Here is a 14645-nt window from a genome sequence, read left to right on the forward strand (position 1 = left end):
ACATGTTCATTATTCAGTCCCTCGGGATCACTCTCTATGCTTCTAACTGGCAGGAGAGTGATTGCGAGACACCTCACCTGCTCACCATTTTGAGGGAGGTAATTTAGGTTGGACACAAGGATGCAATTTTGCACAGCTGATAGTCCCAATATATCTCATCAAAGTGCAAATGCACAGCCCATTGTGAAATGAAACATGTTGACTAAAAGGTTTGTAGTTTATAGAATGACAAAATACCCCATGCAGCAACTTGGCTTACTGGAATTGACAGTATAGTGGGATGTCAGTGGAACCGTAACCCAGAGACCTGGGTTCGAATTCCACTACGGAACTTGGCAAATTTAAATTCAATTTATTAATTAAACCTGAATTAAGTATTTCATATTAGTAATGGTGAAAATCCGACAATGTAAAAAACCCCTGATACCCTTCAGGGGAGCAAATCTGCTGTCCTTATCCAGTCTGGTGTACATGTGACTTGAGGCCCGCAGATTGTGGCCAAAGCTTAACAGGCCTTTGCATGAACTAACTCACTTCTCACAGAAGGACAACAAGGATGGAGAGCCAGTGCTACTCTCACCAGCAGCACCCACATTCCAGGAATGAACAATAAAAATTTGCATTGCTAATGGTTCTTTGAAAGTGTTATCCATTTATCCCGACTTCCTCATGGTTTCCCTTGCCTTTGAGCGTTTCCTTTCCAAATATACATCAAATTTCTTTTTGAAAGTTAATTTTTTTAAAATTCATTCATGGGTTGTGGGTTCCATTGGCTTGGACAGCATTTATTGCCCTTCATTAATTCCCCTTGAATTAATGAAGGGCAATTAATCTTGTAACAGTTAAATCTTGAATTAATCTTGAACTGTTACAGTCTACATAGTGTAGGTACATCCACAGTGCTGTTAGGCAGGGGTTTCCAGAATTTGGACTCAATGACAATGAGGGGTTTGGTGATATTGTTCTCAGTCAGGATAGTGAGTGGCTTGGAGGGGAATTTGTAGGTGGTGGTGTTCCCATGTGTCTGCTGCCCTTGTCCTTCGAGGCAGTAGGTCTTGTAGGTTTGGAATGTGCTGCTGAAGGAAGGAATGAAGGCACCTTTCCTTCATATCTTGTATGTTTTTTTCTAAATCCTTAACATCCTGTTCACATCTATTCATTTTATATCTCCATTGTAATTAAACTGATTTATATACATTTGTTTTCTGCATTGCTTGACCAATTAACGTACCAAATGCTTCAGTTCCATTCACACAATCGCTCTGTCCTTGCCTTACTTCCCTCAACTATTCTGTTTCAAAAAATACCATTACATTACCAGCAGAAAATAAAATAGAATCCCTCTCATAGAATCCTTATGGTGCAGAATGATGCCACGTGACCCTTTGGGTCTGCACCAGTTCCTTGAAAGACCATCCCAGCTGGCACATCCCCTCTGCCCTATCCCTGTAACCACTGTGCCACCATCTCCCTGATATTTTCTTGACATTTCCATTCCTATACAACCCCATGGTACTTTATAACCCCATGCCAACTTAATGCTAACTCACGCCAATGCACATCCCCCATGCAACTTTCTTTGGCCTTACCTCTCCAGGCCAATTCACCTGCTTCCTTTGAACAATTGGCAATTCCTTAACAGCTTGGACCATGCTTTGGCAGCTTTGACAGTTTTTTGACAACTCATCGAGTCATAGTCATTGAGGTTTACAGCATGGAAACAGGCCCTTTGGCCTAACTTATCCATGCCTTTTTTTTAAACCCCTAAGCTAATCCCAATTGCCCACATTTGACGCTTATCCCTCTACACCCAGCGTACCCATGTAATTATCTAAATGCTTTTTAAAAGATAAAATTGTACCTGCCTCTCCTACTATCTCTGGCAGCTTGTTCCAGACGCTCACCACTCTCTGTATGAAAAAATTGCCCCCCTGGACACTTTTGTATCTCTCCCCTCTCACCTTAAACCTGTGCCCTCTAGTTTTAGACTCCACTACCTTTGGGAAAAGATATTGACTAACCAGCTGATCTGTGCCCCTCATTATTTTATAGACCTCTATAAGATCACCCCTCAGCTTCCTACGCTCCAGAGAAAAAAGTCCCAGTCCATCCAGCCTCTCCTTATAACTCAATCCATCAAGTCCCGGTAGCATCCTAGTAAATCTCTTCTGCACTCTTTCTAGTTTAATAATATCCTTTCTATAATAGGGTGACCAGAATTGCACACATTATTCCAAGTGTGGCCTTACCAATGTTTTGTACAACTTCAACAAGATGTCCCAACTCCAGTATTCAATGTTTTGACCAATGAAACCAAGTATGCCAAATGCCTTCTTCACCATTCTGTCCACCTGTGACTCCACTTTCAAGGAGCTATGAACATGTACCCCTAGATCTCTTTGTTCTGTAACTCTCCCCGACGCCCCACCATTAACTGAGTAAGTCCTGCCCTGGTTCTATCTACCAAAATGCATTACCTCACATTTGTCTAAATGAAACTCTGTCTGCTACTCATCAGCCCACTGGCCAAATTGATCAAGAGCCTGTTGCATTTGGAGATATCTTTCTTCACTGTCCACTATGCCACCAATCTTGGTATCATCTGCAAACTTACTAACCATGCTCCCTATATTCTCATCCACATCATTAATATAAATGACAAATAACAGAGAGCCCAGCACTGATCCCTGAGGCACACCGCTGGTCACAGGCCTCCAGTTTGAAAAACAACTCTCTACAGTTGAGGGGGTTGAGCTACGAGGAGAGGCTGAATAAATTAGGCTTGTACTCGTTAGAGTTTAGAAGAATGAGGGGAGATCTCATTGAGACGTATAAGATGATGAATGGGATGAATAGGATAGAGGTGGAGAGACTCTTCCCGCTCAGAAAGGATAGTAGGACTAGGGGGCACAGCCTCAAGATAAAGGGGGGGGCGGTTTAGAACGGAGTTGAGGAGGAACTTCTTCACTCAAAGGGTGGTGAATCTCTGGAATTCTCTGCCCGTTGAAGTGGTGGAGGCTACCTCGCTAAATATTTTTAAGACGCGGGTGGATGGGTTTTTGATAAGAGAGGGGGTTAAGGGTTATGGGGAGAGGGCGGGAATGTGGAACTGAGCCACGACAGATCAGCCATGATCTTATTGAATGGCGGGGCAGGCTCGAAGGGCTAGTTGGCCTACTCCTGCTCCTATTTCTTATGTTCTTATGTTATGTTCGTATGTTCAACTACCCTTTGGCTTTTGTCAAGAAGTCAATTTTGTATCCATTTAGATACCTTGGATCCCGTGAGATTTAACTTTATTTAACAACCTACCATGCGGTACCTTGTCAAAAGCCTTGCTAAACTCCATGTAGACAACATCAGTTGCACTGCCCTCATCTACCTTCTTGGTTACCCCTTCAAAAATCTCAATTAAATTTGTGAGACATGATTTTCCACTCACAAAGCCATGCTGATTGTCCCTAATCAGTCCTTGCGTCTCTAAATGCCTGCACATTCGGTCTCTCAAAATACCTTCCAACAATTTACCCACCATAGATGTGAGGCTCACTGGCCTGTAGTTCCCAGGCTTTTCCCTGCAGCCCTTTTAAAACAAAGACACAACATTTGCCATTCTCCAGTCTTCAGAAGTCTCACCTGTGATTGCTGATGATTCAAATATCTCTGCCTCGGAACCCGCAATTTTCTCCCTAGCCTCCCACAACGCCCTGGGACAACCTCACCAACTCCCGAGGATTTATTTATCTTGATACGCTTTAAAACTTTCATCTCCTCCTTCTCTGTAATATGTACATTCCTCAAGACATCAATATTTAATTCCCCAAGTTTCCTGGCATCTGTGCTTTTCTCAACAGTAAATACTGATGAGAAATATTCATTTAGGATCTCACCCATCTCTTGTGGATCCACACGTAGATTACCTTGTTGATCCTTAAGAGGTCCTACTCCCTCCCTTATTACTCTTTTGCCCTTTACGTATTTGACAGCTCTGACAGTTTATAGTTCCTTAATAGCTTCATAAGTTCTTTGACATTTTTAACAGTTCCTTAACACCTTAATAGTTCTTTGACAGTTCCTTGACAGCTTTGCGAGTTCCAATGCATTTATGAATTTTTTATGCACATTGCAGTTACTTTTAACAATCCCAAAAGGTGCCTAACCTCTCTCAAATTTGGGACTGCATCCAAAGGGGTACCTTAGTCTTCAAAGGGGAAACCAGTTTCTCCAAAGTAATTCACCAAGTTTGGACCTTTGGTTACCTGGTCTTATCTTCACACTCCAGTTTCACATTTTTGTTTGACCAAAATCCCATTTCAGTGGAGGCAGCTGGTGATTTAAGTGACCGTAAGAAGTGCATGTCTGAACCTCAGTCCAAATCCACTGCAACTCTTCATAGCAAAAATCTGGACCAACATCTCCTTATTTACTCTGTTATAATTATTCGTAATTTGGACATGACCTTTCATTCACCCTGTGAATGTATTTGCTCTAAGGAAATTAATATTTATTCTCTATTTTCTCCACATCACTGAATTTCTTCATCATTAATATTACTTCGGTAAATCTCTTTTGTACGCTAGCTCTTGAGGTTTTGACATCCCTCCTAAGATTAGGCACAATGGCCAGAATTTTCCAACCTCCATCAGGCGAGACTCATAAAATCCTGTCTGAGATCAATGGAGAATTCTATTCTGTGAGCTGTGTCTGCCCCAGTTTCATTCCAGCCAATGTACACAATTCTCCCCTCACGCCTGCTACAAGAATTGTAGCGTTCGGGGAAGGTTGGCGGGGGGGAGTTAGTTGGCATGGGGAGAAGGTGGGGAGGGGGTGGCGGTGGTCCATGCAAAGGTCCACTGACCTTGGGTGGGATCCTCTCATTTTGAGGCTAGTGTGACCAGACAATCCCACCAAATATTCCAACTTGAAGCCTATCCGGTGTCTTGTAATGGTTTGGCTTAACATCCTTACTTCTGTACTCTTTATTCATAAAAAGGCTTTTCCTTTCATCTTCAAAGTTTTATATATGTAAAACACCCAGGCTTCTTAGATCCTGCACCTCATCCAACATCTTCCCAAAACCTCTCTCAATGGCTATGTGAAGAGGAGAACTTTAAACAATCCTTGCTCCATTTGTAGCAGGGCTTCTCAAGTCTTAGACCATAAGACATAGGAACAAAATTAGGCCACTCAGCCCATCAAGTCTGTTCCACCATTCAATCATGGCTGATATTTTTCCTACCCCTATTCTCTTGCCTTTTCCCCATAACCCCTGATCCCCTTGTTAATCAAGAACCTATCTATCTCTGTCTTAAAGACACTCAATGACCCGGCCTCCACAGCCTTCTGCGGCAAAGAGTTCCACAGATTCACCACTCTCTGGCTGAAGAAATTCCCCCTCATCTCTGTTTTAAAGGATCATCCCTTTAGTCTGAGGTTGTGCCCTCTGGTTCTAGTTTTTCCTACTAGTGGAAACACCCTCTTCACGTCCCCTCTATCCAGGCCTCACAGTATCCTGTAAGTTTCAATAAGACCCCCCCTCATCCTTCTAAACTCCAACAAGTGCAGACCCAGAGTCCTCAACCGTTCCTCATCCTCATTCTAGGGATCTAGAATCTCCTCTGGACCCTTTCCAGGGCCAACACATCCTTCCTTCGATATGGGGCCCAAAACTGCTTACAATACTCCAAATGGGGTCGGACCACAGCCTCAGAAGTACATCCCTGCTCTTGTATTCTAGCCCTTTCGACATGAATGCGAACATTGCGTTTGCCTTGGGTCATAATCCCCAATGAGGGGAGAGTGTGGGATTGTTAGCTCTAAGGCAACAATGGCTGCCAGACTCTTTAGCTCCTCATGTTGTTTTTCTTATCAGTCTGTGTGGGCTAACAGTTCAATCTTTAAGGTCAGATTGCTGCTTGCAACAATAAAAGTCTAGAAGAAGGCTGGGTGGTTGTTTTGTTTGAAAACAGAAACTTAAACAGTCCCAACTACAGCAGACTTCACCCTGGCTTCCCTCTCACAAACCCCAGGAGCAAACCTCCTCCCAGCCCACTATTCTTACCCAGGTTTGAATGCGGTATTTGGCAATAAACTACATATAGAGGGAAAATGTTTGGGAAACATTGATGAAACATTGCAAGTGTTGGCATGGTGTTCATTAAGTTGTCCCAACCTAGCACTAATGCAACATTTATAACCTTGTATTGGAGAGCAAGTCACTAATAATCACCAATATTTGTTCTGGGTTTGAGTTCAGACTGTGGAACACCAGCCTCTGTAATGGTTAATTTACATTTGTGTATTTGAATGTTAGTGAATAAATAAATGCAACAAATATCAGCTTTCGAATGTTTCATTCCCGTGTTACTTTATAATTCTTTGGGATGTGAACATCATTGACAAAATCAGCATTGCCCATCCCTAATTGCCAATGAGAAGGTGGTGGTGAGCTGCCTTCTTGAACCGTAGCAGTCCGTGATGTACAGGTACAGCCACAGTGCTGTTAGGGAGGGAGTTCTAGGATTTTGAACCAGCGACAGTGAAGGAACGGCCTTCACTGGGAGTCATTGTTCAAGATTCTTTCAAGGTTAACGTGCAGGTTCAGTCGGCAGTTAGGAAGTCAAATGCAATGCTAACATTCATGTCAAGAGGGCTAGAATACAAGAGCAGGGATATATTTCTGAGGCTGTCTGTATAAGACTCTGGTCAGGCCCCATTCAGAGTATTGTGTGCAGTTTTGGGCCCCATATCTAAGGAAGGATGTGCTAGCCTTGGAAAGAGTCCAGAGGATGTAAAAAAGAACAAAAACAGCCCAGGAAACAGGCCCCTTGGCCCAACGAGCCCACGCCGCCATTTTAACATTACGAGTCCCCCCTCCACCCATGACCCTTATCTATGCTTATGGCATTCCACATTGAGGGAAAACTAATTTAGGGACTATTTATTACACCAATCAGCCTAATAGCACATCTTTGGGGTGTGGGAGGAAACCGCAGCACCCGGAGAAAACCCATGCAAACACGGGGAGAATGCGCAAACTCCCACAGACACTGGCCCAAATCCATCTGCACAGCAAACAGTGATAGTCACTGAGCTGTCGTGTTGCCCAGCATCTGGTCCAGTTTAAGCACACACTAACGACATGAAGCACTAGGCTATTCTCGAACATCCAAGAGCAGCCCTTGTACGACCCATCGCGTGTATGCCCCTCGTTGGACAACAAGGCGGACCAACTTAAAACCTGTGAATTAAAAGAGAAAAACATTAGTATCATTCCACATCCTTACCAGGGACGTCCCAAGGCTACTGAACCTTATTTAAAACAATCTCGTATATCCCTCCATCTCTAACCCACTCATGTGCCTGTCTAAATAACTCCTAAACAACTTACACAAGAATGATCCCTGGAATGAAGAGTTTGTTGTATGAGGAACGGTTGAGAATTCTGACTCTGTACTCATTGGAATTTAGAAGGATGATGGGGGATCTTATTGAAATTTACAGGATACTGCGAGACCTGGATACAGTGGACGTGGAGAGGATGTTTCCACTGTAGGAAAATTTAGAACCAGAGGATACAACTCCAGGCTAAAGGGACAATCCTTTAAAACAGAGATGAGGAGGAATTTCTTCAGCCAGAGAATTTGTGGAATTCTTTGCCGCAAAAGATTGTGGAGGCCGGGTCATTGAGTGTCTTTAAGACAGAGATAGATAGGTTCTTGAGTAAAAAGAGGACCAGGAGGCAAAGTATTGATTTCAAAACTCTCATCCTTGTGTTCAAATTACTCCAAGACTTATACTCTCCTCTCCAGCCTCCACGACCTCTGTGCTCCTCCAAATCTGACCTCTTGAGCATGCTAAATTTGTATCACACAACGTTTGGGATCATACCGAGACATCAACCCCTGGAAATGCCTTCCGACATCTCTCTGCCCCCTCTGTCCTCCCTTGAAACCTACTCTTTTAATCACATCTCCTTTTATGTCTTGGGGACACAACTTATCTGATTACACTTCTGTGTGACACTTTAGGCTATTTTACTGTGTCCAAAATGTGACATAAAGGCAGCTTGTTGTTGTTGTTGAAAGAATGTTCCAGACACCGATTGTTTAGAGTGTGTCGCCGCGTTTATTTATTTGCTAACTCTTGTGGGTAAAAACTGCAAACTAACTTTCCACAAAGCTGGAGCTTGAAGCGTTACAGAAGCAGAATGGAAGCAATGAAGGGAGTTATTGGAAGATTGGGATAAGTTAACGCTTCACATGGTAACTCTCTCTGTCCCTCCCCACCACATTCCACAGTGTGTAATGATCATTCATTTAAACTCTGGAGTCAATGAGAGGATTTGGAGCCAGTCTCCGATACAGAGAGTACCACATTGTTGACTGGGTTTCAGATTCACTGCAGCAGATCCAGTCCATTGCTTTATTTTCACTCTCTACATCCCAGGGACATTGTAGCTGCTCAGAGTCTCACCCAATCCCCTTACACTCAGCAGGGAGAGCGGGAACAGATTCAGAAACACCATGGTACTTATCCTTGGATTCACATTGGATGATGATTCACACAGATGCTGGGAATGGGCATCTCCAGGATCAGGTCCCTTCCTCCAAACGGTGATCAGGTAAGGGAAGTCACAACTCCTGACAATGAGTCACCCCCGCGCCCCAGCCCCTCCAGCTAAAGGTGTAGAGCGTGATCCCAGGGGCCTGACTACCGATAAGGACAAGTTGATGAGATGTGATTGTTCCAGAAACGCAAAGCTAGGTGGTTAAAGGAATCTCGTGTGCGATGGGAGGGGTGTAGACAGAACGCTGCCTCGTTACACTGGGCAATTTTCCAGAAAGTGACTGAGATCTTTCATGTAGCAGTTCTTTTTCCACCCAGACCTACAACAGCAAACAGGATCAGAATTGAAGACACAGTGACATTGAAGAAGCCCAGTAAAAAGTCTGACAACACCAGGTTTTAGTCCAACCGATTTATTTGATAGTAAACTCACAAGCTCACTGATAGCCAAGTTCCACACACATGAGGACGGTCTCGACAGGGATCTTGGGTTCATGTCGCACTATCTGTAACCCCCGTGACTTGCCTGGGTTTGCAAAACCTCACTTACTGTACTGTCTGGAGACAATACACATCTCTGTAACCTGTGATCAGTGCTCCTTCCACTCACATTGTCGGCCACTTTAAGACTTGAACAGCAGGTTGGGTGTAAAGATTCGCGTTCTAATCAGTAATCTGTAAACTGTCTGTGCTTTACATGCTCTGTCTGAAGCCAGAACTCTCCATTCACCTGACGAAGAGGGAGTCCCCTCGAAAGCTTGTGAGTTTACTATCAAATAAATCAGTTGGACTAAAACCTGGAGTTGTCAGACTTTTTACTGTGTTTACCCCAGTCCAACGCCGGCATGTCTACATCATCGCAGAAGCCCACAGCTTTGATATATCGATGTGTACAGTATCTAGAGCACGGAACAGGCCATTTTGCCCAGTTACTCTGAGTTAGTGCTTGTGCTCCACACAAGCCTCTTCCCATGTGACCTCACCTAATTCCACCCCTCACAACTCACCAACTTTTACAGATACACCATAGAGAGCATTCTTTCTGGTTGTATCACGGCTACAAAAAGTTGTGAATGTAGCCCAATCTATCATGCAAACCAGCCTCCCATCCATTGGCTCTGTCTACACTTTCTGCTGCCTTGGAAAAGCAGCCAGTGTAATTAAGGATCCCACACACCCCAGACATTCTCTCTTCCACCTTCTCCATTGGGAAGAAGATATAAAAGTCTGAGGTCACATACCAATTGACTCAAGAACAGCTTCTTCCCTGCTGCTGTCAGACTTTTGAATGGACTTACTTTACACTAAGTTGATCTTTCACTACACGCTAGCTATGACTGTAGCACTGCGTTCTGCACTCTCTTGTTTCCTTCTCTGTGAACGGTATGCTTTGTATATCATGCAAGAAGCAATATTTTCACTGTATGTTAGTATGTGTGACAATAATAAATCAAAATCAAATCAAAACACTCAGGCAGGAGAGTATTCAATGAACAGTCAAAAGAGCCCTCTGAGTGAGTGGAATGTGAGCCCACTCACATTGTCTGTACCTTTTAGACTGATTACCTGTAAAGACTTGCGTTCCAACCCTTATTTTGTAAATTGAGTTTGTGTCTTTATATGCCCTGTTTGTGAACAGAACTCCCACTCACCTGATGAAGGGGCAGCGCTCTGAAAGCTTGTGGCTTTTGCTACCAAATAAACCTTTTGGACTTTAACCTGGTGTTGTGAGACTTCTGACCATATTATCCCAGCCAGATAGTTGGTTAATTGCCCCAATTAGCATTGAAATCGGGGTGGGTTCTTGCTTTTTGACCCACCTGCATATGATATTATCATAATGGCGTGACAATCTTGTGAATGACGCTCAATGTCATGCCCAAAATCAGCTCTGTGATGTGGGAAACACTTGCAATCACGGGGTGTCACATTCAGCTCTAGGTTTTGGAACACCAGGTTGAAGTCCAAAAGGTTTATTTGGAATCACAAGCTTTCAGGCCGCTGCTCCTTCCTCAGGTGAGTGGCTTTGGGAGCAGTGCCCCAAAAACTCGTGATTCCAAATAAACCTGTTGGACTTTAACCTGGAGTTGTGAGACTTCTTACTGTGCCCACCCCAGCCCAACACCGGCATCTCTACATCTCGGATTTAAAGTCAGCATTTTCCTGATTTAGTTGATGTTCTTTTACTTTCTTTCATCCCATGTGAACCTCAGCCCCCTCAACTTCCGTTTCAATCCATTTTTCCACCATTTGGAATTCTCAACATGAACATTCCCAGAGTTAGCGAGAGACTTGAATAAGAAAGTGGGGTTGGATTTACCAAATATCCATTTCCAGCTGGGTAACCACGACTAACTTGACACATTCAATATCATCAGTGATATCATCGTCCAACAACTCTATGATTAAAAAATAAAAAAAACTGTTCTCATTCTTGTATACCAACAGCGACACCAACATGCTGACCAATACACGGCAATGTGTGTGATGAGGACTGGGATAGTGGGACATAGGATACATCTTAGTGTAAACATTCTATCTCACAAAGTTTACTTACTCAACAGATACTCAATTTTGTGATTATTTTTTAAAAAATGATTGTGTCAAACACCTCTCAAACTACTAAGTTGTGAGGAGGATACAAAGAGTTTGCAATGAAATATAAGAAGGTTGAGTGAGTGGATAAAAGAAATTGGCAGATGGAGAGTACTGTGGGAAACTGAGGTTTTCTACTTTGGCAGAATAAATAAATAAATAATATATTGGCACCGTGGTTAGCACTGCTGTCTCACAGTGCCAGGGACTGGGGTTTGATTCCCGTCTTGGGTCACTGCCTGTGTGGAGTTTGCACATTCTCCCCGTGTCTGTGTGCATTTCCTTCCACAGTTAGGTTGATTGGCTATGCTAAATTGACCCTCATTGTCAGGAGGATTAGTTGGGTAAATATGTGGGGATAGGGCCTGGATGGAATTGTCGTCAGTGGGGCCTCAATGGGCTGAGCGGCCTCCTTCTGCACTGTCGAGATTCTATCTGTGTTAACATTTTAGACCTCATATTTCCCTTGTGTTTATCCGTATATATAAAAATGGTAAAGTAAGACATTTTGTTTTCCATTATAATATACGGACCCTCCTCCAATACATTTAGCAACATCTTGGAGGAAGCATTCATAAGGCTGTCTGATAATTGGTGACTTGTATCAACCCATTATATCTTGCAGATCTCCCTTCTCTCTAACATGTATTTTATACTAGCCAAGTCTAATTCTTTTTGCGGTGACACTTTTTGTTGAGTGGACATTGTCTCACAGACATGGCTTATCAACATAGCACTCTATGGGCAAACTCTTTCTTTGTAAAGTGTGTCTGTCAGTATATTGGATAAGTAGACCTCGATATCTATGGCTCTTACTAATGCCAGTATTTCAGCAGCTGAAGGTGATTCTCACTGCCAGGTTTTTTGGTTCCCCAAACCAATGAGCTACATTTATTTTTCTTTACCACCAACATTATGATAGACCCCACTGTGCTCGAATAATATCTGGAAGATTGTCCTATGAAGGAACACTAATAGTGACCAACCTCATCATCTGATTCAGGCAAGGCTGGAAACTTTCTCCAAAATTAATTTCTGTAGTGTTTTCTTTGCTGTCTGAACTTCCACTATCAAAGCATGCTGCATTATAGTACTCAGTTCCAACACACCGTAACCAAAATCAGGTTTAGTTTGAATCCACAACCAGTTCAATGGTCCAGCCTGTTTTTTCCACCGCTGCTGGATCCTGTCTTTGTCAGGATCCGACCCGATTTATTGATATGCGGTTAACAATTTCTAGGTTATGTTGTTGATTCAATGTCACTCCTGACTTATTTTGTTTAATGTTAATGTCTAAACCTACGTTTCAATACCAAAGGTGTGCAGGTTAGGTGGATTGTCACGCTAAATAGTGCCTTAGTGTCAGGGGAAGTATCAGAGTAAATGGGTATGTGGGGGGGGTGGGGGGGGTGGTTATGGGGATGGGGCCTGGGTGGGATTGTTAGAGCCACAGAGTCATAGACATTTACAGCATGAAAATAAAGGCCCTTCAGCCCAACCTGTCTATGGTGCCCTTTTTTTAAACACTAAGCTAGTCCCAAATGCCCACATTCGGCCCACATCCCTCTATACCCATCTTACCCATGTAACTGTCCAAATGCTATTCAAAAGACAAAATTGTACCCGCCTCTACGACTACCTCTGGCATGTGTTCCAGACACTCATATCCATCTGTGTGAAAAAATTGCCCCTCTGGACGCTTTTGTAGCTCTCTCCTCTCTCTTTTTGTTAGTGCTGACTCAATGGGCTGAATGGCCTCCTTCTGCACAGTCGGGATTATATGATTCTATGATTCTAAGTCTTGGATAGTTTAGGTTAGAGGGTCATTAGATTGGTTCCACTGGTCAGCGCAACATTGAGGGCCGAAGGGCCTGTACTGCGCTGTAATGTTCTATTAGCCTTTTTCCTCGGATGGAGAAAGCTAGCACGAGGGGGCATGGCTTTAAATTAAGGGGGGGTAGCTACAGGACGGATGTCAGGGGTAGGTTCTTTACCCAGCGGGTGGTGAGGGATTGGAATGCCCTGCCTGCTGCAGTTGTAAATGCGTCTAGTTTGGGGGCGTTTAAGAGATCTCTGGATAGGTTTATGGACGAAAAGGGATTGGTATAGGCTAGTGGGTCATTGTTTTTGTAACTGGTCGGCGCAACATCGTGGGCCGAAGGGCCTGTTCTGCGCTGTAGTGTTCTATGTTCTATGTTCTATGTTCTATGCTCCATCGGTATAAATTTTGGTCTCCTTTCTTAAAAAGGGATTTACTCACCCTGCAGGCAACTCAGAAAGCTTTCCTGGCCTGTTTTCTGGTATGAAGAGGTTGGCTTAGGGGAAAGTTGAGCGAGTGGGGTTGTACACATTTGAGTTTAGAAAAATGAGAAGTGGGTCTGATTGAAACATACAGGATTATGGGGGGACTTGACAAGTCAGATGCTGAGAAGATGCTTCCTCTAAAGTTCATTTATATTTCACAAGTAAGGCTTACATTAACACTGCAATGAAGTTACTGTGAAATTCCCCTAGTCGCCACACTCTGGCATCTGTTCAAGTCAGTGCACATAACCAACATGTCTATCAGACTGTGGGAGGAAACCGGAGCATCCAGAGGAAACCCACACAGATGCGGGGAGAACATGTAAACTCCATACAGACAGTGAGACAAGCTGGGAATCAAACCCGGGTCCCTGGCGCTTTGAGGCAGCACTGCTAACCACCGTGCCGCCCCTCTCTTACAGCCTACGAAAGATTTTCCATCAGTTCTAGCTTGTTTGGAAGCCCACCTACTTACCCCTTCCCCTACAGGCGTACCGCACAAGTACTGACCACCACCTACAACATACACCTCAGCAATTTTCATCAGCACCTTCCAAGCTCATGATCTCGACCAGCTAGAAGGACAAGTGCAACAGACACTTGGGAACCCTCTCACCTGCAATTTGCACTTCAAATCACACATCATCTTGACTTAGAAATACGTCGCCGTTCCTTCACTGTGGCTGGGTCATAGGCCGGGAAGCCCTACCCAAACAGCGCTGTGGGAGTACCTACACCACATGGACTGCAGCGGTTCAATAAGGCAGCTCGCTACCTCCTCTTGAACTAAGAGCAGTCAAGGAAGAGCAGAAAATGCTGACCTTGAGTCGCTGGGTGGAAGCTTACAGAAAGAAGGTAAAGTGTCAGTGTCTGACTGAAAACCAGACAGGTTTTCCTTCTCTGCAGATTTTATGGCACTTTGTTAACAAAAAAGCAGTGTGGGGGTGGGGGTGGGGGGGGGGGGGGTGGTGCAGGGGTGGGGTGGGGGCGTTTCACACCGTCATGTTAAGGGGCAGGGCCTAAATATACCAGCAAAGCCGTCTGCACTAAGATAAAGGTGCCATTTTTAAAGGGGTTTCCAATCAGAGAAGAACTATCTCCTCGTCCAGCCCATCATGGAGGTTTCAAGGGCCACGCTAAACTCTACCCAAACAGGTGCCGGAGTGTGGTGGCCAGAG

Source organism: Carcharhinus amblyrhynchos, chromosome 15, assembly GCF_965287045.1.
Source record: "Carcharhinus amblyrhynchos chromosome 15, sCarAmb.v2.hapA, whole genome shotgun sequence".
In the NCBI taxonomy this organism is placed as follows: domain Eukaryota; kingdom Metazoa; phylum Chordata; class Chondrichthyes; order Carcharhiniformes; family Carcharhinidae; genus Carcharhinus; species Carcharhinus amblyrhynchos.